The 27,298-nt window shown below is 43.7% G+C and overlaps 1 long non-coding RNA gene across 1 annotated transcript; it reads left to right on the top strand.

Annotated features, from left to right (window-relative positions):
- On the top strand, window positions 1-26,770 carry LOC127013808 (uncharacterized). Its single transcript, XR_007766121.1, has 3 exons — window positions 1-97; window positions 195-349; window positions 26,661-26,770. It is a non-coding gene; the product is annotated as an uncharacterized LOC127013808 (long non-coding RNA).
- Window positions 26,771-27,298: the final 528 nt, after the last annotated feature.

The raw sequence follows: 27,298 nt of genomic DNA, 5'->3' as shown, positions 1-27,298 counted from the left end.
GTGATAGAGCGGCTTTGGTGGGCACCTGGCATCCAGCCAGGGTCAACCCGCCACACATGAGCACCTGGACAAGTCTCACTAGAGCTCTCTGTTGAAGGTAAATAAGATTGATAAGCAGATGGGTTTGTTCTGGGTTTGATGCCATTCCTAAGCCACTGGATTGATGTCTTTCCCTCCTCTGTCTCTCCATACAGAGTCAGGCACCAATTCCTCAATGTATTTACAGAACGGCTCTGTTCCTCTGCCTGCACCCATCCTTGTCTCTTTGGCTCCACCATCATGTTATCATCAAGCTCTGTACCCCAGAGGACATCTTCCATGGATTATCCTTTCTCTGCCTTATGTACAGGTCAGTTTAAAAAAATTTCCATTGCTATATATTGAGGTATTCCTTCTTCCTGTTTAAATAATCAAAGCACTTTTCCAGCCTTTGTTACTCCCCTTCTCAAGGCCTACAGACTCACCTCTGCAAAGGTTATCCATCCTTTTTGGTGGCATCACCTCCTCTTCCTTCTAAGCATGTTGTAATGCTGGTCTCCAGCTTCGCGCACCTCACACCTTCACCTATGCACTCTAGCCTCTTGCTTTGTCTCCCACCAAACATCTCCTCCATGTTGTCACTGACATCAGCTTTGCTGCCTGTTCTTCAGCTTCTTGTGATGATATTTTAACATGCTCACTAGTACAGGCCTTTACATGAACACCCTCTCTACACCTGTCCACCAGGTTTATCCACCAGTCCTTCTCATTCTGCTCTTCTCCACAGGGAGGTCCCATACAACCAGCCCCTCAGCGATGGCTGGGGCAGCCAGCAGCCAGCTGCCACTACAATTTACAGCATTTTCATTGCAATTGCTTTCACAGCTTCGAATTACTTTGCTCATCTTTGCCCTCCTTCCCTTCCCTTAGGCTACACAACTTTATATATGTGTTTGTATAGCACCAACCAAGCAGCACTACACTTGAGTCCCACTTGCTCCTACTGAAATGCAGACATTAAACAATAGCATCTTGGGACACTGGAAATACCCTGGATGTTAAGAGAGGTGTTGCCTTGTCTAACACACACACGCTTATAAACATCAGGAGGCACTATCGAAGATATAGTTAGCGAATTGCCCTTTTGCTTAGATCTTGTTGCAGTAAGAATATCTGTCATTCTCTTAGTGGTTTGCTGCTTGGAGGGTGATTTTAATTAAAACATAAAATGTCAAACATTAGCAAGAAGGAGGATAACCCTGTGGGGAGTGAGGATGAATCAAATTTATTAGTCACTGAGCAGCAGGCTTGTAGCCCTTCACTTGCAGAAATTTTGAAATGCAGTTAATGCGAAATACAGAATCAGTCTAATCTCCCCCTGTTCTAACTAACCTTCTGAAAAACAATATCACAAGTTTTCACCAATTCCAGAAATTAAAGACAAATCTGCTACAGAGATTAAAACAGCCTCATTTTGTCTGTGCAGGACACACAAAAAGTAAGTCTCCTTTATGGACTGTAAAGGAAAACGTCTCTCTTAGGGGTATTTCTCCCTGTTATCAAGAAACGGCTGTGTTTGCACTGTACACAGTGTGTAACAGGACTGTAAGAGCCACTGGCATTTGGTAGCAAGCATGAAAACCAACCCTTGGGACTATTTTTGAGGGAACTGTTTCCAAGAGCAGAATTTGCCAGTCCACACCGCTCAGGAGCAAGGATGACTATAGACCCCTCAGGCATGGAGAAGGTCAGGACTGCAGCATGTGCAAGCTCCACCTGTCCTCCTACTGGCACGACGTTCTCTGCAGTTCTGCTTTATGCTGTTACTGAATCCACTGGACAGTTCTGTCTGTCTTCCTTATTGTCCACAGGCAAATAGCATCTTATAGTTAAAAATAATAATTTAATAACTTTAATAACTTAATAACTTTAATAACCTAAACTAGTTATTTTGCAATGTTGCCTTTAAAAAAACATTTCTGGTGTACTTTTTACTTTGTTAGCATCAAGCTAACAAACGTTCACTTTTTGTTTTCTTTTGTTTTCAAGTTTCAAACTGAATAGATTCAAAGGAAGAGTAGAACAACATCCCAGCTATCCCACAGATATATTGCCTTGTGACTTATTCCCCTTACAGATTACTGAGAAGCTTATGAGGATGTCGAGAGCCCTTTACCTTATGCAGGCAGCTAAATGCACACAGTGACACAGAGATAACCACGCCTTGCAAAAGAGGGGCTGTGGGTGGGTATCTCCAGCTGGATTTTCAGCTCCTCTACAAATGGATGGTGGCATTTGCTCTGAGCACCTCTACACATGGCAGAAGCTGCAGATTTTCGTTGCTAAGCATGTCCCTGGGCTTATTTCCAGCCCCTGCACACTGTTTAGTCATAGGGCAGGCTGCAAGCACTCCTCCCTGGTCATTCATGGTCCACACACTTGGGCTGTGCCCTTGTGTTGGGCTGGTCCTTAGTTGCACCACTTTTATACTAGGGCTAGGCTGCCTTGTGCAAAGGGAGTAAGTCCCATCCTTGAGAGGGCATAGCTGCTACAGGAGAAATCAAAGCAGCCGTCTCAACAGAGAAATTAAATAGGGGATAATTTTCACACCATCACTTCATAATGCAGTGATTTTTTATTTTTTTGAACTTGTGATGGGGTGTAAATTCTGGTAAAGATTTTGAACAGCTTTTAGCTAAGAGTCCTTAAAATTAAACTGTTTCATTCAACTTGAAATCTAATTCTATATGGCAGAAAAGACAGGCAGCATTTGGGAGGTGGGGGGAGAAAAAAAAGAATAGAGCAACAATATAGAGCTTACAAATTACAACCAAGTGGAGCTGTCAATAAGATCTTGCTCACCATATTGTCACAGAATTTTCCTTCTGTGTCACGTTGGTCATTACTGTAACACTACATGAGAAATCACTCCATCTGTTAAAAAAGAAAAGAAAAGCAGCTGCTATCCTCTTGCAAAGATGGAATTAACAAACACCCAGTAACTGTATTCCTTTCAACTTTTGCAGTCACAATTTTAGTCCCACTTTATTTGTGCCACGCAAGCCACCAAGCAGTTCTGCTGCCACAGTAATAAGGCCTTCAAAAAGCTCATTAACCAACACGAAAGATGCTACCTATGGAAACTGCAATGACCATGATAGTTTTAGCTCCTGCACTGATGGTTTGGAGGGTTTCAGGTTTTCTCTGGTGGTGGGGGAGGAGATGTTAACTTTCTGGGGAGGGGAGCGCTAATCCAGTCATTGCAGTAGAATAGGAGAAATCTTTATAGAGATTCAAGATTATTTTGCTGACTTAGCTTGGCAGTTGAACCAGGTGAGTCCCATTACATCCAGCCACAGAAAATAAAAGCATTTGAATGCGTGAAGCGGAGGAGCCTGGAGCAAGAGCAGCAGGCTGCCAGCGGAGGCACTTAGGCTCAGGAGGAAGCCTGGGCTAGGATTTTATGACTTACCATTAACACTGAACAACACATGGAGCCCCTGGGAACAGGTTTCTTCAAGATCACAGCTAGGCTGTATGTACCAAGAAAAGAGCTGGGTGGGATTTCACCTATGCATCATACTTTTCTGTACCTAAATTAGCCTGTAGCTCCTGCAATTCAGGGGATGTTGAGCCAAGCTCAGGGAGAGCCCAATCAAACACCTAATGAAGACCAAATCCTAAAACAGTCATGTTTCTCCTATGAAGGGTGAGATCACTAAACATCACTTACCAAAAAGAACCAGTAGCAAAACCAGACACAACAACCAGTACATTTAAATAGCTATTGAAGAACAAAGGCTGGTCTGAGTGTGATCAGGCAGGACTGCACTGGAGACAGCACGTCGCAGTTAGATGGAGCCAGCCGTTAAATAATGCCCCAGGCAAGCTCCAGCCTGCCCGGGGGACACCTCTTCTTCTCCATGTTTGCATGTGCCTTCTTGCCCTCCCCTCCATCCCCTCGGACTTGGCTCTGGAGGTACACATCCCACCAATGGCTGCCTTCACGCTGGCAGGTCCCTGCACCAGCTTGAGCCATGACCAGCCATGATCAAGAGCCACAGAGCCACAGGAGGGTGTTTGGACGTGTATCACCATACTCATGTCACCCTTCTTATGCTCTTCACCAAGCATCTGGTGTTGGCCAGGGATGGGGATAGGAGCCTTGTTAGAGGCACGATGTTACAGTGAGTATAGCTGCTATCATGCAAGGGGGGTTTGTTTTTTTCCTACCAGTTCAGACTTCTTTTCCTGGCAGGTTGCTTCAACAAGCTTGTAGCCACATCTACACTGGAAGAGAAAATACAAGAGGCAAATGCAGTTTCAGCTGTTTGAACAGAAAACCCCTGAACTCAAAGAGGGTTCACTCCGGGGGCATTCCTGATCCATTTGCTATCCTGTAGGACTCTTCAGTTCACTGGGGGGTGATTTGCAGCTATTCTGTGGCAGAAGGAAAATGCCAGTAGGCAGCATCATTCCAACAATCTGCAAGATGGTACTCTAATTTTCTGGAAAGAATGAATTTCGTTATAAGTATGTGAGTTGTATTTGTTCATCTGGTCTGTTAATTCATCCAAAGGCTTCACCATTCTAATAGGCTCAATGGCTACTGTAGCTCGTAGGATACCTCAAAATAATCATTAGAGGTACTCCATTAAATTGAATATTATTTACTTTGCAACAATACAAAGACCCAAGTGAGATCAGAGTTCCATTTTCTAGCACAAGGAAGTAATAAAAATCTAGCTCCAAAGAATTTTTATGGAGAAGGCAAGTAATGGGGGAAGGGAAATTGAGGCACAGAGATTTGAAGTGCTGCTGCAGGAGGGTAGCAGAGCAAGGAATAGAATTACATGTTTTAAGTCCCACTGATACATTTATAAACAGGACCTTCATGTTAGTATCAATGTAAGGTATTCAAATAAATTGTTCTTCTAGTAAAAGTGATCTAAAAAAACCAAACAAATTGGTGCCCACTAAAGCTGGTCAGGAATTTTTCAGAGCTTGAATCAAATGTCACCAGAGAAGGAAATAAGATTTTTTCATAAGAATCCATCAGTGTCCAGAAAAAAAAAAAAACAAAAAAGCAAAACAAAGCAAAGCAAACACGAAAACCCTTCCTGGGAAAGTTTCCTCCAACCTAGGGTGAAACTTCTGGCCATGCCTAGAGAAAGCCTAAGGGGCTAGAGCCCACTCTGAGATGATTCAGAGCACAGCCTGGTTGAACATTTCCCTGACTTCGGGGCGTCTCATCATGGTGGGCCAAGTCCTCCTCTTTTTCCCTGCACTGTTTTGCAAGCGAATGCAGCTGGGCCGATGCAGGAGATTATGTTTCCTGTCCCTATTCTAAACAGGACAAGAAGAAGCTTTAAACGGGGGCTTCCAACTAAAGGGTTCCCCCATAGGACTTACCTGAAGGGCTCTGGAGCCTCAAAATCAGTAGTCAGATCTCCTGCCTACCTCTGCTACCTATGTGCATGGGACAGAGCCACTGTCTTAGCATACATGATGAGTTTTAAACACAAAAAAATATGCTGCAAGGGCTGCCTGACTTTCCAGCCCTATTGTTTTTACCAGGGACAGGCCACAGGGTTTGGATCCATGCAGGCATTTTAAATACCACAAAGTTTGTTGTTACCATTTATGTGGCTTTGGTTCAAGCCATCCCCTGTTTTGACAAGAAAGGAAACTGTCATTTTGAGGCAACACAACATGAAGGCATTTAATGCATCTGCCAGTCTGCCATCGTGCAGTTTTTCAGCATAAAGGGTCAGCAAAACCACCGCACCACACATGAACTTTTACATAGCCGTATTTATTGTGCAAATGAAAAACTGTTTTACACAGCATGCCTGACCAAGAGCTTGGCACCACTGCAAGAACTAGTCTATGTAGCAAACTGGATTTTATCGCAGGCTGAAAGACTCTTAAAGTCCTTGAATACAAAGAGCTCCATTTAGAAAGAAATTGCAGTGTGTAAATATAATCCACAATCAAGGCTCTCAGAGTCACAAAATAGCATGACTATATCTCTGATTACTAATTTAATCAGGCACCACAAGCACTTAAGTGAAGAACCCCAACCAGACAAAGGGAGCTCCTTACAGCTGTTTTTAGCAGGCTGTATTTTGCAATAGACATGTGAGCACAGATCCCAGTTTGTAAGTGATCCCATGTCTGAGGGGCAACATTTACTAAAACTAAGTGAGATTGCACTGATGTGAATTGCAAGAATCTGCACAGACCCAATCCTGCACTGGTAAACCACATACTCACCATGTTACGAGCAAACACAGGTCTTTGCACCATTCACACTGACTCCCATTTAGTCAGGATGCATCAGCAGCTAGAGCTAGCTTGAATGGCTGAAAAAAAGATACTTTTATTGGAAAGATCCACCATTATTTCCGATGCAGAAATAAATAAATAAATAAATAAATCAAACCAAAACCAGAGAGGTGTGTGCTACTGACGCAAGTCTCATCCTGGACTAAGCAAAAGTCCTAAGTAACCTATACTCTGCAAAACATCTGGGGAGATCAACACCTCGTGGGACTTTTCTGACCTGAGACCTCCCTACAAGCTCCAGAGGCATGAGGGCCACTGCTGTCCAGCCCAGGGCAGCAGCACGTCCCACATAGCAGCCGGAAAGTTCTCCTGACCTCCTTCCCCTCCAGGCTCCTGAGCAGTGTCTGGAGGGAAAGGGGGATCTAATGTCGCTTTATTCTTTTCAAATTGCCGAAAAGCACACAGGTCTCTCCGGCTACGTGTTACATGTCTTAAATATATCTGTGGATCTGGGTGCCAGAGAATAAAACAGTGTGAGTACACAGGCAGCCTTTGGATTTTAGTCTACTTCCCTTTCTCCCCTATTCACCTTGTTCTGTCCACTTTCACCAAAACCCTTTGGAACGATTCAGCTACCACCGAGGCACCTTCTTCGTGGTGCTTTGTCACAGGCTGCCAATCCCATACAGACGTCTTAAACATAGCAGGGCAGCCAAAAATGACGCAACATTTACATACTTATTGATGAGTCCTATGACCAGCCCGCTGCTGCTTACAGACATGAATTATATCCATTAGCTTAATTTTCTGACAATAGCTCAAAGTGATATAAAAATATCTATATGACACATACCTTCTCCCCCTCTCCCACCCTCCTCCCCACTCAGCCCTTAGCAAGCAAGGGGTGAAAAAAATTCACAATGCCACATAACATGAAATTTCTGCTTAGTTGGATATATTAATAGCTCAACCCATTTTCTGATGGAATTGCATTAATTGTTCCTGTCCCAACTGGCTTTCCAGGAGAAAAAGGAAGGTTCATTTAAATATTAAACACAAAAAGTGTTGGGGGTTTTGTTACGGTTTTGCACGCAGATGTGAAGCAGAGTGCTAAATATCAGCACTCTGCCTAGTTGAAGGCTGTTGTGTTAGCAGGAATCCTCACCTATTCGCACAAACTAGCGTGTACCAGATGGCTCCATGGGAGTCAGGAGGCTTGAAATGGAGCAATCATTCAGTCTGCAGATGGAATATACAGTACGTTCCCAGTTAAGTAAGGGGCTCATTTATTCAGATAGATTCTGCAGATATGGAGCGTGTCTCGGAGGACAAGCCAGTTTATATCTCCAGATTTCTAGCAAATTTCTAAGCTGGGTCCATCCTCCATCATACTCCTGCTACTGGAGTCCAGAAAAAAAGCCCCCTTACTAAAAAGGTGTAATTTTGCTCAAGCTCTGCTGAAGCAATACACTGAACACAACATTTGCAATTTTTTTAAAATCTTCCCAATCTGGAAAATAAAAGGTTCTCCAACATTTTTTTTCTTTTCACTCGTCATGCAAACATTTGGACAGAACCTTCTAATTCAGTGCTCTGATCAGAACAGCACTACATATTTATATGCTAGTTATGATTATTTATCACCAGAAAATAAATCAATGACTTAATACTAATTAAGACCTGCAGCAGCAACACCCACTCTTGCCACACAGAGTCCCAGAAGAGAGTCAGCCATGCCTGCCTTTGACGTCTGCAGTAACTGAAGCGCAGAGGCAAGACATGTGCCTTAGTGGAAAGAGGCAAGAAGGATCCTGCCTTTTGAGCAGACATCCAGAGAAGTCCAAGCTAGAAGTTTCTGATGTCGGATTGTCGTTATTTGTGTAAGAATGTAAACTAGAACCTGCTGTCATGGTTTAACCCCAGGCAGCAACTAAGCACCATGCAGCCACTTCCCCGTCCCAGTGGGGTGGGGAGGAGGAAAGGAAAAAAGTAAAACTCGTGGGTTGAGATAAGAACAGTCTGATAACTAAAGTAAAATAAAATACACTACTAACTAAGAATAATAATAATTGTAATGAAAAGGAATACAACAACAACAACAAAAAAGAGATAACACCCAAGAAAAGACAAGTGATGCACAATGCAATTGCTCACCACCTGCTGACTGATACCCGAGCCACGATCCGCCCCCCCGGCCAACTCCCCCCTGTTTATATACTGGGCATGACGTTCCATGGTATGGAATAGCCCTTTGGCTAGTTCAGGTCAGCTGCCCCGGCTATGCTCCCTCCCAGCTTCTTGTGCACCTGCTTGCTGGCAGAGCATAGGAAACTGAAAAGTCCTTGGCTTAAGATAAGCGCTACTTAGCAACAACTAAAACATCAGAGTGTTATCAACATTATTCTCACACTAAATCCAAAACACAGCACTGTACCAGCTACTAAGAAGAGAGTTCACTCTGTCCCAGCCAAAACTAGGACACCTGCCCTGAACAGGATTAGAGACTCAAACTATTCAAAGACATTGCGAAGCAACCTTGCTCTCAAGGATAAAGATCAAATGAGCATTCTAGCCTCAGATTTTCAGTGGCCTACTAAAACTTACCTAGGCAAATAACTGAAGAAAACAATGCAAAAGCATTTTCAAATGTCTGGGCAAAAGATATTAACTGTTTCATATTGTAAGGCTTTGTAGAGTTGATTCCACAGGGAAGGAGTATGAAAAGATATCTGTGGTTTGGTGTATTTTAACCAAAGTCCATGAAAACACAAGAGCTCACGTTCCACACAGAAGGAAAAAACCTCCTCCTGTGCTTTGGCTCCACAAGTAAAGTGATTAAATACATGCAAAGCCTTTCTCTCCATACCAAGTCTAAAAGTAGGTCCCGAGAGCTTGGTCAAGCCATGACCTAGATCCGCCCCCAGCAAAGTCACTTCCCACCTTGGTCCTCCTGGGACACCAAGCTGCTTCGACACACACAGTCTGCTTCACTGCTTCCTAGAAGCACCAGCACCTCCCTGCACAAGCATTTCCAGCAATTATTGGCAGCCTCCACAGAGGGAAGGGATTGCTTCCAGGCTGGCAGACCACAGGATGCTTCTTCTGCCCTCTCCACAGTCCATGCTGCTGCTGCCTACTGGGGCACTGCTCGCTTGATCCTTTATTTTTTACCAGTAGGCACAACCTTGGCTCATGGTACCTGACACAGGCGACATAGCATGTGATAATGGCATAGTTTACAAATGTGAACATCACAGGGAAAGTATTGATTTATAATAACAAGCTGGAGGAGCAGGAAGAGGGAATTGTTAAGGGACTGTCTTCTATCACTTTCCAAGGATGGGAGGAACTCAATTATACCCAGCAGCCTCACCTAATGTAATTGTATTCACTGGCTGTTTGCCTTTGAAGTACCTCTCCTGCAGTATGTCTTGGCAGTGTATTCTGCCACATCAAAAAGGGAAAGTTTTACTACCTGTGCTTTTGGAGGGCTCATTAAAAACACACCAAGTAGAGAGATGGAGCAGAAAATTGTTATCAAATCCTCTGGGGCTTTTTGTTTTGTGCTGTTTTTCTTCTCAGATCACACGGAAGCCCATGCACTTTGTGGACTCCGTTACAGAAACGTTGATCGCATGGACTGCTGTTAATTCATCACAGCTTTGCTAGGCTACTTGTCTTCATTTGCCATGAACACAAACAAATTCTACAGACACACCATATCAAATCTGTTCTCCTGAAAAGACACATTCACTGGTGAAACAAAGAGAAATGTAATGGCAATTAATAAACTAACATTTACCGCACTAATTAGCATCTCCTAGAGGGCTTGATTATGTGTTTACACCAGTTAGATACAGCTCAGTATGAGAAAATATCCACATTTCATACATCAAAAGACATTTCTTTCATATTTCCTCTTCCATTCTTATAGTAGTGAAGTGTGAAGACAAGAGCATGAAGGAAGGTAGAATAATTCATTACCTTGTCTCCTACTGATTTGTACATTCAACATTTTTTTGGAATAAACACAAAGTCATAAATTAGCTTGTAGCAAAACAGAATTAATTGAATGTCTTAGTAGGATCATCAAACCAAGGTTTAAAGTCAATTTATCTGCCTGGGATTTTGCTAATGTAGCTTCAGCTCATTAGGGTGAGAGCTGATGCTGTGGATGGGATGCACAGTCTCATGAAAACACAGACCAACCCATGTTTTCCCTATTTAGGGACAAAAATCTCTCGTATGTCATGCACAAACACAGACACGTGCGTACACATGTACACATACTTACATTCAGAGAGGAAAAAGTGTGAGCCGTAAAATAAGTGCTCTCAAGAAAGGGATTTTATATCAAGAGGATAGTACAAGGATTTCAAATGCCTCCTGAAGACATCTAGTCATATATATAACCCAGATTGTCCCGAGTTTCCTAGGATCCTTATAGCACCATGTTATTTCCTTAGCTCATGAACAATGCAGAAGCCACATTAGTAAGCAATGGATACCAAGAGACAGTTTGGTTACAACAGCCCCTCTACCTAAGAGGTAGTATTCTGAGGCTGGAAACAGATGCAGGACAATTAGGACACAGAAGTCAGTACTGTGGTTTTGGGAGACGTTTTGGTAACAAATACCATATTAATCTCCGTGGATACTTCATTACAGCCAGAATGTTTCCTGTCAGGAGGGCTTTTGACTATAAACGCTCCAGCTAAGCAAGGCAGATGGAGTGTGGCAGGAGCAGCCTGACACGGAGCATGCCATCAGCTCCTTCAGCCTGCTCCTATAGGCAGCAGGTTGGTAGGGTTTTCTGAGCTGGTGTCACAGAGAAGCAGGATGTAACAAGCACCTCAAATGCAGATCAGAGCTTGAAGCCTATCCTGAGTGCTCTGTGCTCCCAGATGTATCCTCCAGCATAGCAACAGGTTTTTATAGGACTGGTGAAAAAAACCCACCAGGGCTCAAAAGCAGCTCCCAGCTGTACCTGGCTAAAGGAAAACTCCAAGCTGACAAAAGACAAAGTGCAATCACCGCGTGTCATTAGGTGGGAGAAGGATCACACACATAGCAATTCAAACAACTTAAATCCTGGGGAAGGAAAAGATGACGCAGTGCAGCACTTAAGCACAGCTTCAGATGAAGTCAATGATGGTTGCATAGGCTGATGCCAAAGGCCAAATGCAAAACCTGGCATATGAACAAAGTCAGTGCACTGAGACAAACAGTCAAGAAATAAACGGCATTTCAAATCTACAAACATGTGACACACAACTTGCCAGCTGTGAGCAATCTCACTTTTGTCACTGCATATATACCTCACGCTCTTATTCCTGTTTACTACTTGCATTTTGGGAGGACTTCAGTCTCAGCCGGCTGTGCTGAGAGCCACATAAGTGTACAGTGGGAATACCTCACAATCTAGTAAAAGGAGGAAAGTAGCTGCAGCAATGATGAGAAATTGAATGATGAGACTTCTCAGAAAGGGTGATAGGCTGTTCATGTCACATCTTTAACACTCTAAACACAGCAACACATCAGACTCTTTACACGCCTAAAGATACAGACAGCAGAATGATACAGACAGCAATCTCCAAAAGCATCCATGTTCAGATCCTCCTGAATTGGGCACTCAGATGTTTTTGATAATGCCAGTAGGTGCCTTTGAATGGTTTGCTGAGCAAACTTATTTTAAGAACTTCAGGATGAGGGAGATCCTCATTACCTTTAACCACAGCTTTAGTCACAACCTGCAGATAGAGCACTTCTTCATTTACCAGGAACCCCTGAGGGGTGTTACCAGTGGTCTTACCTTTCTCCAGGAGGAAAGCAGTTGCCCCAGAAGTCTTCCAGCCTGTCACTACTTTCGCTCAGCATGCCTGACCATGGACACAGACTGTAAGTCTAGGGGGTCTGCCACATCATTGATATGAGGGCGACCACCTCGCCTGCATCCCCAAGCCATAAGATCTAGCTCCTTGTGTGGGTAGGAGCAAGTTGTCCCAGGCTCGATCTCAGTTAGGTAAAAGCAATGCCTGTAGGTGGTTTAAAACACATAACAAAGGCAGCTGGTGTTCAGGTGGCTCCACTGGACATGCAAGCCTGACTTTTTCCAAGCTGGTTTGCTAATTCGCAACAGAACTGGATCAGTTGCTGCTCTTAGATCCCAGGGGACAATCATGGTAGGAATGGCCTTTTTGCACCTCGGGCTGGCCAGAAACTGTGACCTCTGCTGCAGTAGGTGGGATTTTTGACACTTTGAAATCTTTGAAACTTAAACCCTAAGTTTCAGAGATTTCCAAGTACAGCAAGCCAGCCCTGAAAGCATTCCCATGCTTCAGCCTGTGCCACGCTGAAGTGCTGTGAGCACTTGGACACATAACACGGACGCATAAACATGTTTGCTCTCTCTTCTGCCTGGCCACCTATTCATTACCCCACAGCTAGCTGTACTCCCTTCCCAATTTACTAATCTGTTTGCTAGAGACAGTACAGCAGCATCTTAAATGGGATATATCCAGCTGGGAACAGGGAAGGCAAATAGCTGGCAGCACCACTGCCTTCCTCTAATGGTCCCAGCTTTCGGTTGTCTTCTCCCTCGCCAGCCGTCTGTCCTTCTTCTGCGAGCGTGGCTGGCTGCAGACCATCTGATACGAAGAAGATGTCTGGCACCTCATGCTCTAAATAGACTCTCTGATGTAGCCCCTCATCCTTGCCAAACACCCCAGTGCTAGTAGATAAGGGAGAGCCAGGGCTGAATTGTGTACGCAACTGTATTACCCAGGACTAATACAAATATTTGACCATATATTCAACCAGCGTTGAACCTAGCACCACTAGTTATAATGGACCATTGCCATTTCACATCAGTCCTCCTAAACAGGAGCAAGCTGTTCACAGCACGTTTAGCTGTAGATACAAGAGAACTTCTAAAACTCTTTATGAAAGACCTACTTTCCTAGTACCTTAATCAGCCCTTCTTCAGGCAAAATTCCACTTTCATTTTATGGAGGGAACTTAGGGCTAAGAAGTCTTATAAAGAGTCAGCAATAAAGTAGAATCAGCACTGCTCTGAAATCCAGCCCATAAACTACATTACTCAGACTTCAAATTCTCCCACGTTATATAGACTTCTCACATGCATCTGTGTGCCTTCAGAATAATATTTATATTTGTAGTTTCCCATTCTGTGCACACAAGTTACTGCCTTCCTCTCCCAGGGAGCAGACATTTGCCTTTCTGCTATGTCCTCCTCTTCTACGGAGAAGGTCCCTCTGGCCCATGGGGTAGGGCAGTGCATAGATTCTGCGTACTTCTTCAGCAGCTACTTTTTGCAACTACTTCGAAAAATGAGAAGAATTACAAAATCCTGGAAATGTATCTGCTTGAAGAAAATTAACCTGTTTGTTTTCTTGCAGTAGAAATGACCCCGCTCTAGTTAATAAAAAGATTGTTTATTTTTGGTGAATTTACATTTGTTGGCAGCTTGAATGTCACTCCAGCTCCACTGCTTCCTTGTCCCTCCCTTTCATGTGATCTGAAAGCAACTTTGGTTTGTTTCTCTCACTCACAGCAAAGCAGAGCTGCAATAACAGCAAATGGTCCTTGGAAATCACAGTCGCATTAGGCTTCTGTTCAAATAGCTTTTAGGGCTGCGATAATAGGAGGCATTCCTAATAACTGGTGACTCAGTGAGACCCTGCACAGAAGGCCTCCAAATGACAGTACACAATTTAGAATTTAATCTAGAAACAGTGGCGGTGATGAGATTCCAGCTGGGGACCTTCTGGTCTGGAGGCCGGTGCTGTACCAAATAGTCTAAAGCAACTACTTTACCCGGCCAGAAAGGAGATGAATCCCTTCTCTTCCCCTGAACTTCACAACAACTTTCGGGGCAGCGTTTGACCCATGAAGCGGAGAGCATCTTCATTGCCACCTTGACTCTGGAGACTCACCACCCTGAACTGCGGCACGTTAAACTGCTGATATGTGGAGAGCATCCAGTCATGCAGCATTAATATGAAAGTTAGTTCCTGAACACTGAATTTCATCACACTTTTGTTCACAGGCCACCCGTATTGTGCTTTTGGACTGTCCTTGGTCTACTATAAATCTAGACTGGATGCTCACCCAGAGAGAACAAAGATAGAGTTTGCCCCTCGCTCGCTCTCCCTCCCGGCACATTGCTTACACTGAAATCACACGATGTTAGCATGACCTATGCTTAGCAACCCAGCTTACATAAAGAAAAAGTTTCTTTTTTGAGAGGAGGAAGCCATGACCCCAGTGGCAAAAGAGGTATATTTTATTTCTTAAAGCAAAGCCTTCAAACCCTCAGTCTTTGCCTCCGTGATATGCAAAGGGAGGGAAATTCAGCACAGACTTGTCTTTCCAAGAAGGGCCATGGTCCTTGGGTGGCCATTGGAAAACAGTGAATGGCCAGAGACAAGCACAGTGCTTGGAAAGGGAAAGGATGGATGAAGGCCTCCTGGATACAGGCATACCCTCCTATGCTCCTACTCAACGTTCCTCTGATGTGCCCTGGTAGCATCCAGTAAGAACGGCAGGAAATCTCTCACACACGCAACAGGGAAAGGACAACTCCACCTCAGGAAAGCAGGTTGAGAGGAGAAGTGATTGTGCTCAGATGGTTGGGTCCCATTTAGTGCAAAAACCACTATGGACAATAAACTTCAAAAAGCCAGGACAGCATTTATTGACTGGTGGGCGGTCAGAACAAATACCACTGGTTTGGAATTTATTTATTTTTTTTTTACTCTCAGTGGTCTTCCAATGGGGTGCAATATTTGCTAGCATAGAGTTATTTGAGTTATCCACAGATAGTTCAAAAATACAAAGACTTCATTGCCCAGATATCTCTATTTAAAATAGATTTGCTTTTGTTCATCAGTGTAATGCACATGGCTGAGAAATGGCAAGGTGCCAAAATGAAACTGCTCCTAATTTTCAGAGGAGGCCACCGGCTAATTACACAGACTGCAGGTGTGAAGAGAGAAGCTCAAAGTAATCAATAGTAGTAATTAATCTGCTAGACTGGAGCTAAAGAGCTAACAGCTGGACATCAGAAATGGACACATGCAACAAGATCAGCAATAATTACCTCTTTAAATATTGAATTTCCATAGCAACAATTAAGCATATAAATAAAGGCTTGAAATCAAGGCTCCGAGGCATGATGCTGAATTGCAAACACAACATTCTCCAAATCAACCCTTTTAATAAAACAGTAACAATATGCTTGGGCTGGGTCGACTGGTCTCTGGTGCTAGCAGAAGCTCAGCTTCTGCTGCCTCCAGATTTTTTGGCTCTTCCTCCTTGGCTGCTTCCAAATCCACAGGTTCTGCTGTAACTTCCCTTCGTTCAACTAGCATCTAAAGAGACCTGGTGCAACATATGCCCACAACTCACTCCCTCTCTTCTAAGGCTGTCCACCTTACAGCTTTGGCCTTTCCACCCTCTGGAGATGGTTTCCCTTCAAAACGCTCTGCTGAGGCACCATTTGGATCAGGCTAGCAGTGCCATCTTGACTGGGCAGCGTCAGAACACTAGCTGGTAGGTGACCTCACCGCAGCCTCTGCTGGGCTGTCAGATGGATCAAGTGCCAGAGTGACAGCTCTGCTGGAAGAAGTTTCTCTGAGCATCCTGCCACCATGGGAAGTACTGCCACCGCCTTTCCTCGAAGCACCCAGAGACCTCTCCTCATGTCTCATGGCATGGACCCACAGCACACATGGCAGCGTTTTGTTCCCCCAGTACCTTTGTGGAGTCAGTAGCACCTGCAGAAATGGATACCGTATTTCCCTCTTGGCTTAATGGCATGGCTTCATCACAAGAGCACTCTCTGCCACAGAGGCTGGAGATGCCAGGAAGCCTTCATTAAGCTCAGGCTAATCTTCTCAATAAATGTTACTTCCTGAGGTATACTGGCTAAAACCCGCCTTTGCTTATCTTAGCAGAGATGTCAAGACCATCTTCTCCCAGCTCCAGAAAATTCAGACCAATGGAAGAGGCACAAATCTCCTCTTCATTATGTTCTTGTGTGTCTGTGGGACCAGAGATGGCTCCATGGATCCTGACCTCTGCAGGCTGCACCTAACCAGGCAGCAACCACAGACCACGTTACTGCACAGTTTGGAAGAGTTTTAGCAATTGAAGCAGCCAAGGCCAATCTGCCTCTGGCTCTACCCTGCTCATAAGTTTACTGCAGGGATGGGGTGCCTTCTTCCCAAGAGTTGAATAGGGTCTTTCCAACATATTTGACAGGCCACATATTAACTCAAACCTCAGTAATAAGACAGAAAAAAAAAAAAATCCACTCAGCAACTATGAGCAGAGGCTATGTGAAACACCGTCAGAAGCATTATCCTCCCTACATCTGCTTTAGCACAAGGAAAACTAAATCACACCTACAGAAATTCAAAGAAAAAAGAAATCCTAAATTACATACTTCTTTATGATCCCTGTGTTTCCAGAATCAAACCTGGAGCTAGATGAAAACTTGGGGAACTGTTTTTAGAGTTTTTATCTTAAGTTTTCTGCATTTTAAACATTTCTTTCTCCAATCATTTATCATCTCAGTTTTCCTGCTTTCCAGGACTTTTTCTTTTTTTCCTTAAAACAGCTAGAAGTAAGGGACCTATTTCTATAACCTAATACTGACTCCAGTTAGATAACTCAGTTGAAGAATAGAAACCCCTTGAACTTTCCATTGGTTTCAGTGAAACTTTATGAAGGTCCATGTTAACTGCTATTAAGGTAGGATGGGGACCTATATTTTTTGCCTCAGAAGGCAGCAGCATTTCGTAATTACCCTCATGTATTGATTCCCCCAACCATGCCAGCAATATTTCTGAATCTCCATGGTCTGTAAATATTTCTACACACTGTATTTCAAACTCTCCTGTAGTATTGATTTGCAATGTACCTGTCATGCTATGATATTTTACCAGTACAGTGCTTTTGCCGCTTTGGTACTGACTGTGTTTTCTGCCTTTCTAACAACCGTGCAGCAGTTCAACTCTCTGTGAAGAACCATTGCCAGATATTACCAACACATCTAAGCCGAGCTTACTTAAAAAAAATAGTGATGTGCTTGACTGAGCGACTCATTTGACATTATATCAGGCATATACGAACTCTTAGCTCAACCCAGCCACTAGCCCAAAACCAGTATGATGAGGCTTGCCTGTTTCTCTCCCACACTTTCCTCCATGGAAGAAACAGCTCAGCCCTCCACAGGTGACACACATGCCACTGCCATTGAGAAGTGTTTGGGAGAGGTAGAAACTGGAAGAAAGCTTCTTCCCAAGCTCCTCTCTGAGCACCACCTATGATCCCATCTGCCCTGGTGTCTCCGTGGTCGAGTGCCGAGGACCAACGTCCAGGAACCACAGAGGTGCCTGGCCCTGGTGGAGAGGAGCCAGGCCAAGAGCAGAGCAGATAGCCAGCAAAGGCGGCTGCCCAACAACAACCAGCTGGAAAAAAGCAGCAAATCCGGCCCTCCAGTGCCTCATACCTTACATCTTCTGAAAAATTATGCATACATGTGGTGGGAAATGCTGCCCTTCCGGTTCAGGGATCAGAAACAAGGAGCCCACAGGGAGGTCAGGACTGTGTGGCTGAAGAGCGGGGTTTGTTCTTAGCTCCACTACAGCTCTCCTGTGAGACTTTAGCTAAATCGCTCGCACCTACCTTGCTGTACCCATTCATCGCTATGTTAGAAAGACAAGTGAAGAAATAATGTCATCTTCCTTCCTGAATCCCCTCATTGGTTTTCACGAGAGAGGATCTCTTTCTTCAGGCAGTTTGTCTAGATTAGGCAGAGAAGCCAAGATTAGCCTTCCCCTACCCCCAAAATAGGCAGACTATGCACGGTGGGGGCCAGGATCTGTGTTAAGGTCTCTCTCTATCACCGTAGAGTGATAGAGATCAACAACAGTGCTCACTAAGTCAGGCACTCACGTTGCCCAGCTGTTAGAGGATTCAGAAAACACAGTACTTGACCCCAGCCCATCCTCACAGTCTTTTTCCCAGTGGCTCTTCTTGTGCCACATCAGTAGTCCCCTTCACATAAGGAAAACAAAATTGGAAGCCTGTGAAACACCTTCTCTCCCTCCATCATTCAGGATGTATCAGAAATCCCTATCTGTGGCTCAAGGAAACAGGGAGGCAGAGAAAGAGGGATCCTGTCACCTCAAGGAACAAACATAGTAACGGTGGCTATTCACTCTGGCCAACTCTAGGCAGTAAATTTAGGTGCCGACACTGAAGGAAATAAGTCATCCTAAGCTGCCCATATATTGAGAGAGGAAGGTACCCCTCTGAATTTGTGCTCAGAGGACTATATTAAACTTCTGTTTGTCCTCTCCTACCTGCTGCACTAAGCCTCCTGAAATGCATATTACACAAGGTTCAGAGGTAGATAGGTCTTAAGTCAACATTAGCATATGCTTAAAAGTGGTGTTCCACTGTAAGTATTTTGACGGAGCAGCAGTTATTAAAATACAATGTGGAAAAATAATAGTTTTTAATATTAGGACAGCGGGAAAACAAGCTAGGGATGGGAAAGGGATCCTTCAGTTTCTTTCCTATATAACCGTCTTTTGGGGAAGAAACCACAATAAACTATCAGGTCAGTGTCAGTTCATCAGAAAAAATGCCAAGGCTGCCTTTCTCAGGATATTTTGAGTGCATTCACGCTGGAAATACGCAAGAATAAGAAGTCTCATGACATTTCTGCCAATTCATGTCTGGATTGCATTATCATTTGAGAAAGAGACTGAGCCCCTCCCAGAACGGGGAGTCATTTCCATGAAGAGCTGTGAAACGGAGCCAAAGCTTAGAGTGGATCGAGGGGGAAGCAAGCGCGGCGCAACCGCAGGACCCTGGCTTGCCCTGCAGCTAGAGGGGCAGCCCCTCCGGGTCCTGCTGCTGGCAGCTGGAGGGAGAGCTGGGAGCCCTCCGTTCTTGCTAAAAGCCAGGCGTCTGTTTTCAATGCTAAAGTAGTTTAGAAGCTTAACTTTAAAGACACTTCTCTTTTTAAAAAAAAACAAAACAAAACAAAAAAAAAAGAAAACTTGTCCTCTCCTAGTTCACGTCTCCCTGTGAAGGGCATTCACTCAGGCTCACAGCAGCCTTGGCCCTCGCTGTCGAGAGAAAAGCTCTCCCATAGGGAAATTACCAGAAAAAAAGTCTACCTCTGCTGCTCTAGATTGCACCTGGGAGCAGCTCCTCTCTTCTCCTTGACCAGAGCAGGAGCCTAGAGACATTAGCCTTGCTGGGCAAAAGATAACTTCTGCAAATACTTCTTGTGCCATATGAAAGAGTTTACAAATCCCCCAGCCAGTACAAGCTTGCACACCACTCTGCACAATCAAATTGACTTGGGTCAGGTACGTATACACCATGTGCAGGTATATGTGTGCACACGTGTGTATATGTGCACCCACATGTGCACAATAAAGAATATTGTAATCATTGTTTCATTATAAAATAGCCTTTCAGAGAAGCATATCTTTTTTTAAAAAGTCAAGCTTAAATAGCCCTCCTCTCCCTGTTCTCTCCTGGTTAGATTGTGGTTTGCCACTGCATAGCTGGCTCGTTAATTCATTCTGTGCTTTCCGTACAGCTTTTGACTTTCTCATCCCGCAGCATGCAAAATCCCCCCCCCCCCACAGAAGTGAGATTTGCGTGTATGGTTCATCCTCTGTCGTTGGTGGATCCTGACAAGTGCATCCTCTAGCAGGGCTCATGTGCTCCCTGGGCTGGCAGCCAGCCAGTAAATTCCAAATCAGGTTGACCAGCTGCATGTAGTGTACTGAGACACAAAGTGGATGAGGAACCACAGCGTTGCGTGCCAACAAGCAAGGACCATGCCTGATGGCAGGAGAGACAGAAGTTGGCTGCATAAAAATCTCACATCTGCCTAGCAAATGCCACCCATATGGAATAGTATTGACTAGAGAGAAAGATTTGCCAGGTGCTTTTGAAGGCATCTCCAACCCAAAGAGGCCACCAAAATGACCCTACAAATTACTAAGTATTCTTTAGGTTTATTGCGTTGACAATTACCCCTGCTCATGCTCCAACCTCAGGCAGACCCTGAGTACCTCTTACCTCACGTTCATCCTAGCCCTCTGCAGACTCCATTGCTTGTGACCAAACACAACAAGCGACTCATCCTTTTACACACGCTACATACAGTCAGTCATCTCCAGAATAAATGCCTGCAACAGGACATCCATGGCATACACGTACCTTGGATGAAATAAGCACTGAAGTTCATATTCCTGCATGCCATCTTAAGCCACTCACATAATGACTTTTTGTAAGGATATTCATTTTATCAGACCAGCTAGGCAAACGGACGTAACATTACACAGGCATCCATCTCCTTGGATGTCTATGCATTAGAAAAGCACCGTCGCATCAGAGAGCTGCTGTTGAGTGAGTGTTAAGGTAAAAACATGTATCAGTGTGACACAACGCAGCCTCTAGATATTGAACGAGACATTTCAATAAGGTCACGTCTAGTGCCACCAGACAGGCAACTCCTTGCAACCCTTGGAAATGACCCAGTGCTTAATACAGACAGCCACTTCAGGAAGACATAATATGATTATGCCCTGTATTGAGGCACAGCTCCACAGCTAAACGAACTACCCAGCTCACGAGAACTGAGAATTGAACTCATTTCTGTTTCCACATATCTTCAGCTGAAGTCATTGCATAGGAGTGGAGGTGTTTTCACAGAAAAAACAGGTAGTTGAGTCTTTTTCAGACTCAGTAACTTGTAAAGCACTTGGACTACCATACTTGGGTATTAAAAATACACAAGAGAAGCATAGGAGTCATCTACTGTGACTGTGCAAATATCTGGCCTGTATAAACCCAAGTCCTCATTGCTGGTTTCATTATCTTCCTTCCAAGTGTTATTACGTCTTCTCAGACTTGAACTGTAAAATACTCTGAGAGTGGAACATTTCCTACTTTGGTCTTACACAGCATCTAGTGCCACGAGACCTGAGCCCCCATGCTACCAAAACACAAATAACATCTTGAACGCTGCTGTTGGGTACAGGATTTATTGCCGCTGTTCTCATTCAGGCTGATGCAGAGGACACCCAGTCTAAAACAAGATGACAGCTCTAAAGACTTGGAGCTCTTGATTCTCCAGATTCATAGACTGACCCCCCCTGCGCTGCCTTGCACGTCCCCATTCCCATTTAGCGGGATGCGGCACAAGAGCCAAACCTCTCCATCCCACCACGCACTGCTCGCGTACCTGTTTATGACCACTTTCTCTTCCCACAGGTTAACATCTTCAGTATTTAGCAAAACTACATGTGTACAATGCTTGCCATGCTGTTCACACAGGAAATCAAAACTGTTTATTTTTGCAACAGGCAAATTGTGGGCTAATTTATACAGAGGTATTTATTCAGTGACTCATTAACAGTAAGTATCAAGAACCTAATTTACTGCAACATCAGCCCACAGATTGTGGCAAATTATGTTACACAGAGAAGCAGGACCCAGGTCTGTCAGAACTGACTTTTAGAGTTGAGGTTTATTTTTAGCATCCATTTCACAGCCAGCTTTCATCAGCAGAATGGATTCTGTTGGTGCTCTCAGCCAATGTTTACCCACCTATTTTCAAGTCTTCTTTATTATTACTAGTATTACTATTTTTTATTCTAGTGACAATTTTTTTGTAAGTGTTCCTGAGGATTAAATAGAAAAGCATGTAGGGTCTGAGTGCTTTAAAAAGCATCTCAATAAAATGACGTCAGTAATTGATTCCTTGTTCTTCTATCAAACCAAAGAAATATAGATGGGGTGGTATAAGGAAAGGAAATATTTAATTCGATCTAAAACAGCTTTTAAAATTTAGATTCACTTTGCCTAGTAAACAAGTGCAAGCCAATCTTTTTCTTCAGCTCCAGTTTGAAAAATTTTGTATTTAAGGCACTCGTAATGAACGAACATAAGAAGTAAGGATCAACACACACACACTCTGCAAAAGGAGACCATTCTCCTTGCCTGCAATGGTCTAGTGGCCAGACTATTCACCCTAGAGGCAAAAAAGCTTTTTTCTTCCCTCCACCTGATTCAAAGAAATTAAGCCGTGGTCTCTAACCATCAGGAGAAAGTTATAACCATCAGGAGAAATTTATAACCATCAGGTAGGCTGCAGGGTATTCTGAGAAAAAGTTTTTCCTTGAGTCTCTCCTATTGAAGCTGTTCTACTTCTCAATGAATATGTATGGATTCATTAAGAGACAGAGAGACACTAATTAGTACTCTTAGCTGGGAAGGCTGGTTACCTGGTCGCAGTCCCTGCTCCAGTGAATATCTCATTATCTGTACAAAGAGGAACCAGGGGCAAAAGACAAGTTATAAACATTTGCCTTTCCAAGCCAGAGCATCCTATAGTTTGGCAGGCAGAGAAGAGGTCTCATGTGCACAGCCACATCATGGTTGAGTGCCCTGAGAATCAGACTTGGCACTAAAAGGCGATCCATAATGATCAGTCTAACCTGGAAAACCCTTCCCCTCCCCATCTTTAAGTATTTAAGGGGGAGAAAAGAAGGGGAAAGGCGAAAAAGTCCCATTCTAATCTCAAGACAGACATTCAGAAATTGAAGTCCCTAAAACCAGCAGTGCCTCCCAAAAGCCTCAGACCACAAGTCCCCTTCCTTACTACTCCAGATCAACACCTGTTAGCTTGGTCAGATGCTCCCAGAGTTTTAAAATACAAACAACGCGTATGTTTTGAGTGCTGGGTTTTTCCTCTCACCAGAACTTTCCCAGATTGACACATGCAAGCTTTAGTATAAACACTCATTTATTGCTTGCATTTAAATTTATACATAGCCCATAAAAGATTAATACATATCCATGAAGATGACTTTTATATCAGTTAGATCAAAATTAATGAAACCAGTCAAGTAAGTAGGTGGCTGTTCTACATGTTTTTATTCTAACATTATCCTATCACACGTTATACTACCCTGAAAGTGTTTTAATGTATTTTGTATGTGTTGTGAAATGCTTTTGTGGTCTCTTGCCACTGCACCCTGGTGAAAAACGCCCCCTGGTTAGAAGTGTTCGAATAAATTACTAAATCCAGCACAAAGGAAGAAAGCCAGTACAGAAATTGGGGAGGAGGAGAAATCAGTGTGAGGAGAGAATATATTCTTAGGCACAAACTCCCTTGCATAATACTTTGTTCAATAGATCGTATTTTTCTTTAGCACTGAGGGAAGAGGCTTTTTGCAGATTAGAACATTTTGAGCATTTGATGGAAGGCAGGGAAAGTTTATTTATAAACAGAACTGCAAAGGAACAATAGGCAGTAACATCTGTAGTCACTTGTGAGTTATGTTTCTGAGTGTCAGCCTGAGAATATGAATTATTTCTTCGCAGACCATCCAGTTCATCACCCAGCCCAGGTCAATGAAAGTAAGAGCCCCTGCACTACCTTTATTTGTCTTCAAGACTAACCTCGTACAAGACAATGGCTTTTTTTTTTTTTTTTTTGAGAACAGACATATTGTATTTCTGAAGAGCTTTTAAATCATGAAAAAAAAAATCATTTCCTCTAACCCTTCTTTTTTTCTCTGTTGAAGGTATAAAAAGAGTGCTCCACCTGCTAACACTCACAGACCAATAACTTAAATTTTTGGCACTTATTTATAGACTCAATAGATCCATCCACACCTGCTTTTCCCTTAATTAGTTGGCTATCCAAAGGCTGCAGACTGGCTGCTGCCAGCTTCCTGTACTAATAGGAAGATCATTTAGGGCTGATGTAAAAGCACAAAATAAATAAATAAAAAGATCTCATGTAAAAACACTAACAAGGAAAACATTAACACAAAAGGGAAAAAACTAATGAAAACAGAGAGGGGCGTGCATTGTTGGGGAGGGTTGGTTGCTTGGTTTTGCTGGATTTTTTTTTAAGTCAAATTTGAGAAACATTTAAGCCTGTAAAGGTCTGTTGGGTGATAAATAAGCAGCACAGGGCCCTGATTCAGTACTGTCACACTACTTTCAAGGAGTTTTGGATCACCACGCAGGAGATGAAATCTTTAGCCTCCTCCCACTACACATCTTATAAAGACAGCTATTGTGGTGGTAGGAGTCAAACTATTATTAGATTAGCTATTAGCCAGAGGGAGGAAAATGCTTGAGTGAGATTTACTTTTCACAGTGCTATCAGCTGAGTTGCTAGAATAGTAGGTGTTTGAAGACTAAAATGACAGGAACGTTGTAAGCACCTAAATGGGCACGGAACTTTTTTTTTTCCAAAGAAAACACTTGGGTCTTATTTTTCCAGGTTAGTAACACAGGAGCAGCATTCATTACATTTAGCCAGCATACATCCTTGCAAAAAAGTTCGTCTCTCATCCCCAGATAGGGACCGTGTCGAGGCAACACCCTGTTGCAACTTGCACCCAACACATTTCAAAGGATGGGATTAGCTTCAAACAAGGGCTGCAAGTTGCACAGAAGATAGTGGTTTTCTTCAGTGCTCTGCTGCTTTTAAGTTCCTGCCTTAACTCATAGGGTACAACACCCAGCACAAGGACATCCTCATCTATCTTATACCCTCCAGACAGAGCCGTAATTACAAAGTCTGGTCCTACCACTGCTCAGACCTTTCAAAGTTTTATTTTTAGGAGAGTAGCTCCAATAAAGCATTCAAGTTTTACTGTTTCCAAGGCTCAAAGAAAAAAATCGCCTTGTGGTGCATGTTAGGACAGGAGGAAGGGAAAACTGTGTAATTATATAGCTAAGGATGAAATAGAACAAGTAGGATAGTAAGAATTAATTACGCATCTGAGGGTTTGCTTTGACCTGCTATTCTGCAGTCACACCTATTTTACTATTATGTTTCAACAACCCATTTTTTTCTGCTCCAAGGCTCAGACCTATGATATTACATTAGATGAATTTCTCACGTTGTTCTTTTCTGTTTGGGAAGTGGCATAATTATAGCGACTGATTTGGAGAGCAATAGTTTGAAAATGTTGCCTGAGGCATATCAAAGTCCCATGACTTGTTAATAAGTCACTTCTCTCCAAGGGGCTTTTTTTAGCTACTTCTTGAAATAACGTTAGCGCTTCATTGCGACATTTTCCTAATATTGTGGGTATGCCGAAAGCCAAGGATAAAAGGAGATGTTTGGGTGTATCTGTCATAGCGGAGGGCCAGCTTAGCTCTCACACAGGCTGAGAAGCCTTTCCTGTTAAAAGGTTGAGGCTTCAAAGAGGTCTGAAATCTCTGCTGACTCAGACTACCTGCAAATTTGCTGTGCCTCAAAAGGGCCTGTTTGCCATCCAAAGTCAGGGGCTTTTGAGAAAAGGTGACTCAAGATACCTCTGCAAGACACCCAGCCTGGGGCTTAAACATCCCAGCTCCGACCCTACCCCTTGGAGAGGGCCATGCCAGCATTGCTATCAGGAGCTCACTGCAACCCTCGCTTGCCTAAAGGCTGCCCAGGACAGCCTCCAAGCAAGGGCATTGTGGACTCTAGTGCACCCAGGACAGTCCAGACCTCTCTTGCCTGCCAGAAAGGTGTTTAACACATCTTGCACCCACCTGCAAGTGCCTCTAGTTCACTCCAAGCTTGAATTCCAGCGGGACGGGGGGTATGTGCTCGGACCTGGAGCCCCAGCTCTTCAACTTGTGCTGGAGCAACACAAGGGCCAGGACTCAGCCTCGGGTCAGCTCCAGAAACCCAGCTTAGAGGAGACAATCACAAGGGAGCTTAGTATACAGCTTCTGACATATTAATGTTTTAAGGGCATGGGAAAGGGACCAGGCCAAAGATACAGGCAAGTTTTACATCTTGCCTGAAATATAGGGCAGGGGGGAAAACGGAGATGCATCAGCCTGCTGTCCCAAGCTTCACGCTGTTACAGCCACCACAGGAGAAAATACTGAAGACTTGGAGAGATAGACCACAGGTTTGAATTCCCTTCCTCTTCTGCTAGCTCACAGATATTTCAAAACATGACTATAACTTCCATTCCACAGTAACAAAATTGATTTTGTTACACAAAAAAGAACACAACCACTTAATCATAAGACACTCTATTTCCTCTTTAGTGATATACATTTCAAGTAAAAATCTATATGTTAACTTCAACTGCTTAAGTCACCACTATTTTCAACAACAAAAAAATAAAAACATTTCTATTACTATTAAATAAACCTAGAAAATTCACTGACAAATATCTTTGTTATCAGAAAGTCTAGGCTGCCTAGTAATATGTAACACTCTGGATAAGCAATCCTTTGGGAATAAGAAAATTCAGCTGTACAACTGTGCCCTGACCTCAGTTCCGCTATAACACACTTTGTAGATGCCAGGAAAGGGGGACGACCACTGATGACCATCGTGGGACAGCATCCGACACCTTCCTTCTGTTAATGCTAACTGCACCATAGGTGTGCTGTACCAAATGGAAGCTGTGCACACCTACCCCATACCCAGCTACGTAACCTACAGCAGCACCTCAACCCAGCACTAAACCTGTAAGTCAATACTATCTTATGCCTTGCTGCCATTAAATCCCTATTTCTAGATATTTGTCTCCTTGCTGCATCTCAGTGCTGAAGTGAAATTCCCAAGTTCCCCCTGGCACATAGGTGCTGTTTTCCTTTGTGCATGCATATACACACACAGGTACGTGCATTCAGCTTCTCTTCTCACCCACCCTGAAATTTTTTCCTATTATCCTCCAAGCTCTGCCAAACTCCAGCTAATCTTCCCACCGTTCAATACTGCTCCAGCTAATACAGTGACTGCAGCTGGAGTGGTTGCAGATAATTCCCAGTGAGCGCTGCCAGCTCCAGGGGGGCAGAGTTAATGTTTTATTGGCATGTACCTTGATTCTGTATTTCCTGGATTTGAATTTTCCACTTGGAAATGTCTCTGCTACAACCGGGTCATCTTAACTCTGCATTAATAGGGATTTGGTTTTTTTTCCTCGTAACCCTC

Source organism: Gymnogyps californianus, chromosome 2 (genome assembly GCF_018139145.2).
Source record: "Gymnogyps californianus isolate 813 chromosome 2, ASM1813914v2, whole genome shotgun sequence".
NCBI lineage: Eukaryota > Metazoa > Chordata > Aves > Accipitriformes > Cathartidae > Gymnogyps > Gymnogyps californianus.
The sequence above is the reverse complement of the archived record's forward strand: the minus strand, read 5'-3'. Positions and strand labels throughout refer to the sequence as shown.